At 45.7% G+C, this 5,000-nt stretch overlaps 1 protein-coding gene across 1 annotated transcript in view; it reads left to right on the top strand.

The window, feature by feature from the left end:
* The first annotated feature begins 621 nt into the window (after positions 1-621).
* The window catches only part of nr1h5 (nuclear receptor subfamily 1, group H, member 5), a 25,220-nt gene continuing 20,841 nt past the window's right edge, over positions 622-5,000 (top strand). Inside the window, exon 1 of the mRNA XM_063208700.1 lies at positions 622-764. The gene's annotated coding sequence lies outside the window, so the exon portion shown is untranslated. The remainder of the gene's footprint in view (positions 765-5,000) is intronic.

Raw genomic sequence — 5,000 nt, forward strand, 5'->3', positions numbered from 1 at the left:
AGCTGTGTCCTCCAGGGGGTTTAGGAGGACAGATCCGATCTGATCTCCCCCGACAAGAGCAGAGCAGAGCAGAGTTCTGCGCCTCGCAGCGCCACACCGCACCGCAACAGCAACAGCAACAGCCCCCTACAGTAGTTGTTTTAAACATCCCTCTCAGTTTGGGGTAAACTCTGGGGTGAAGTAGCGTCCACTCTCTAAACGTACCACAGAGGCATCCTGACTTCCCCAAACGGTGGAGCCCAGCCATGGAGCTGTGGCTGGGGCTGAAATCATTAACTTGAGGGTGACGGTGGTGATGAGTTGGTTGTCTGGTCTGGGTCTATGGTCTGGCGGTGTCTTATCGCCGGTTTGTGTGGTTTTGGAGGGGGGGGGGAGGAGTGTGTTTTATCCTATAGCGGCCAAACAGAGTTGACGGCAAAACGCACCGAGAGATTTCAGATACAGGCATGAGTGGTTTCTGTTTGAGAGGGAGTACTGTTTGTTCTGTGTGTGTGTGTGTGTGTGTGTGTGTGTGTGTGTGTGTGTGTGTGTGTGTGTGTGTGTGTGTGTGTGTGTGTGTGTGTGTGTGTGTGTGTGTGTACTTGTGTGTGTGTACTTGTGTGTGTACTAGTGTGCATGTGTGTGTGTGTGTGTGAGAGAGAGAGTGTGTGTGTGTTTGGCAAGAGTAGGATAACAGAGGTTGGACAGCAGTCAACATTACAAATGTAAGAGGAGGAAAATCAAGAGGATAGCAGGATAGCCACCATTCTGGACAACACATCACGGTAAGTGCATAGCAATCTCTCACTGCACTCAACTGCAAACTTCACATTCTTTCTGGAAGTTATCACCAGCTCAGCTTTCAACATTTTTAGGAGTGTGGTGTGTATTATCACTTAACACTAGTTTTGCATGTTTGATGACTCATTTTAAAGATTTTAAGTTATGTTTTTTGAAAGAAGTGAGAATGTTTTATTTCATTTCTCTGCCGTTGACAATGGCAGCACTTAATGTACAAATGTCGATTTTTTAAATGGCATTGGAAATGTATAATTCTATAAATGAAATAATTAAGGCGTTTAATGTAGACAGTGTCGGGTGGCTTTGTCTAAACGTCTGAGACTGATAACATGAAAATGTCTGTGGTTGTCAATCTAGTTGAAAAGATTCTTAGAAAGGCCAGAGTTTTCACGATTGAAATTGTCATTAGATGTTTGTCCTTTTGAGGATTAGTTTTGAGGGAAATAATCCGGAACTTTATCTTTTCTCTCAGTTTCCCGTTTGCTCGGTTTGAGATTGTATCACAAACACATCTTTTGTGCTCATTACGCATTCAACACGAGCAGCTGCTCTGCCTGAGACTGCCTGCCTGACTAGTGTCTACCTACGTGTCTGTCTGCCTGTCTGGTCGCGTGAGATACTTAGTGAGATGTCCTGGCACGCCGGCACTCCCCTAATTGCCTATAGACACAACGACTTCAGGTTTCAGTGTGTGTATGTGTGTGTGCGTGTGTGTGCGTGTGTGTGTGCGTGTGCGTGTGCGTGTGCGTGTGCGTGTGCGTGTGCGTGTGTGTGTGCGTGTGCGTGTGCGTGTGCGTGTGCGTGTGCGTGTGCGTGTGCGTGTGCGTGTGTGCGTGTACTGTATGTGTGCGTGCAGGTGTGTGTGTGTGTGTATGCGTGTGGCGTTAAAGAGCTGTAATGAATAGGGGTCGCTGACCCTTGTGGCCGGTCATGCGTGGGGTTCACCGTGGGCACCTGTGGGTCAGGTGGAGCCACGACACTGTCAGAAAAAAAGGTCACTTTCAAGGGCAGAAGTGCCCTCTCCACCCTGACTCCCCACCCTCTCCCCTCCACCCTTCATCCTCCATCACCCACACCTCTCACCCCACTCAACCCCACTTTGGAATGCCACGCTGTGAGCTTTTGCCTTGCCAGTGTTATCATCTAATGGGGCGCCAATTTGGTTGATTAGGGGCACGTCGGTGCTGCTGCTTATGGTAATGTGTGGTAATGTGTTCATCTTGATAATGACCTAAAGTGCCGATTGCTGATTGGATGGGGCCATTTGCTGAGTCTCCATGTGCGGGCTGATAAATAAATTGGGTTATCTACCTGAGGTACTGTCTGGGAGCTGTGTCATCTGTCTGGGTTTGTATTTGATGAGGGTTACTGTGCTTCATGTGTGCATCAGAAAACACAAATAGATTAATAAAAAAGGCTTGCAAAACATTATAAGTAGGAGAAATGAATCAATTTATGGTGCCTACATGAGGATATTGTAAAAGTGCTCTTCATTTTGTTTAAAAAAATGTTTGAGGAGCTTTCAGTGTGCACAGGTGATATTATTTTTAATCTTTGATGAACACAAGATGTGCCATTTTGTGAAGGCGAGAAGCATTTTATATTCTTGTTGATGTTCTTTGCCATCAAGTGCTACTTGTTCTTTGCAATGTTTATGTTCTAAGTAGATTTTTCGTGGGCTGCAGTGAATGAATTAAGTGTTATTAATGCTCACGTGCTGTCTCATGTGTATATTCTGTGTCGTTAAATGACTAAAAGGCTTGTGATACATATTCATGATACTTACATTTTTTATGACCACCCATTATGAAAGCCTGTAGTATGCACAGTGTAGAATTTATTAGCATGTATTATGTGTTCTCATTACCCTCTAACTTCCACATAACACTCTATTCCAAACTATCCCTTCTGCAACCCATGTTATACTGGAATATTGGTGTGCGCCATTTTGACCCCTCTATGAATGTGTACGCACACATGCACTCATGCACTCATGCACGTGTGTGCACGCACGCGCACACGCGCACGCACACGCACACACACACACACACACACACACACACACACACACACACAGACACGCACACACACACATACAAGGACATACCCCCCATACTCTCCCCCACCCAAGGCCACTCCAATCTGAGGGTCTGTTTCCTGTTTGCATGCGTAAACACAATGCTATCACTGCAGCAGCAGCAGCAGCAGCAGGCGCTACTGGACAGCATGTAAACCATCACACATTACAGGCTGCCCTGCCAGGGAGGAAGAAGATGATGATGAAGTGGTGGATAGAGGGATGGATTAAAGAAAGAGAGAGAGAGAGAGAGAGAGAGAGAGAGAGAGAGAGAGAGAGAGAGAGAGAGAGAGAGAGAGAGAGAGAGGGAGAAAGGGAGAGAGGGAGAGAGGGAGAGAGGTTGAATGCATACTGCCCTTCAAAGGCAAAGTGCAGTAACTACATAGGCTAATTGAGTTTAGACTGAAAATGGTCTTCAAAACACCTCCTTTATCTTGTAACAAAGCCCTATGGTCCAAATGTGTCCTGTTTTAGAGATATTGCTATGTCAAATTTGCATAATGTCTACTACAATATCCATCCTAATACCAATAGTTTGAAGGCCTTCATCAATTTTAATGTTGGCGTAGGATGGATTGGAATAGGAGAGACATAGAGAGAGGGAAACACAGTTATGGCCCATGCAGCTGTCCAATCATTCCACTTACCCCTTTATTCTGATTTCCCATTAATAAAGAAAAAAGGACAGCATCTATAACAAGGAATGCAGTTCTTTTCTTCTGTTCCTAGGAAATGTGATCATTCATTCAGTCACACTTTGTGAATTGAGATTGTTCAATAAGCTTCATCATTTCCATATAATGCAGTAAAAAAATGTATTCATGCTACCGGTATCTGGTTATACGTACACCCAGACAATGATTATAAAACTATTTGTACAGGAAACCTTGTTCTGTTACTCCTCAATGTGCTGTATGAATTGTCCAGTAAGTTAGTCAGGCTTCCTGGTCTGAAGTACCGCGAGTCCAGAGGAATCTGCTTTCTGTCACCCCGAGTTAAGGGCACACGCCTGGGCTCGGCCCTGGACTAGTGGGGGGCTACCCTCGCCTTCCTCCAGTCACTGTCAGGTCACACAGCCAAAAGACGGACTGCTGTAACAACAAACATCCAGTAACAAGCTGCAACTCTCCTGGGATGCAGAAAATGCAGAGATGCTCCCCGATTTCAAAACTTAAGACAACAAGTCAACAGCAGACCTATGGCCCCTGTGCTGTGCTGTGCTGTGTTGTGTTGTTGCTGTGGAGATGCCATTGTTGACAAAGTTGAGGGGACTGTAAATAGTAAAACTATGAATAGTTTTCAAGTCACGCTAGAACACAGTCAGTAGTATACAGTACATTTGTATACAGTATACATTAATATGGCATACTCATAGAACACACATAAAAACAATATAAAAGTATAGTTTAAACACATTACGAATGATCTTTCTCAGGACTGAATATCTGAGGAAGGATAGGGGATAGTCATTAGTCACGTGATTTCCACTGAAACAGACATGTCCTAGTACCCTCACATAAATATTGAACACGCACACACACACGCACGCACGCACGCACGCACGCACGCACGCACGCACGCACGCACGCACGCACGCACGCACGCACGCACGCACGCACGCACGCACGCACGCACGCACGCACACCAGAGGAGCCCGCCGGTGTCCCCGACTACAGTCAGATCCCTGGGGATGATAGGGGAGGCGAGAGGGGAGGTGGAGGGCCAGGGAGTTGCGTGTCTCTACTCCTAAATCAGCGCTGAGTAAAATATTAACTGCAGGACAAACACGTTGGTGGCAAACAGAGTCAGAGTAAACACTCCACTAAAGGCCTCCCATGATGAGACGGACCACTGTCTCACTGGTGCTATTTGTGGTGGTCTTTGTTGATCAATCACGTGCCTCACGTACCTCTAGCTATGGAACTGATGACATATACCAAGTCATGAATTTCCCAAGCTGGTATATCAGAAGAATCTCAATACCTCAGGGAATGTTTTTTTGATGCAGTATACTGCCCTACAAAAGCCAAAAGTCCAGTAGCTACGCCAACAGTGAAACTGAGGGAAATGCCTTCAAATCTTTGGTATTAGGTTTGATATTGACAAGGCAAAATTTGTAAAACGGGCCACATTTGGACCATAA

This window comes from Engraulis encrasicolus, chromosome 10, assembly GCF_034702125.1.
Source record: "Engraulis encrasicolus isolate BLACKSEA-1 chromosome 10, IST_EnEncr_1.0, whole genome shotgun sequence".
Lineage (NCBI taxonomy): Eukaryota > Metazoa > Chordata > Actinopteri > Clupeiformes > Engraulidae > Engraulis > Engraulis encrasicolus.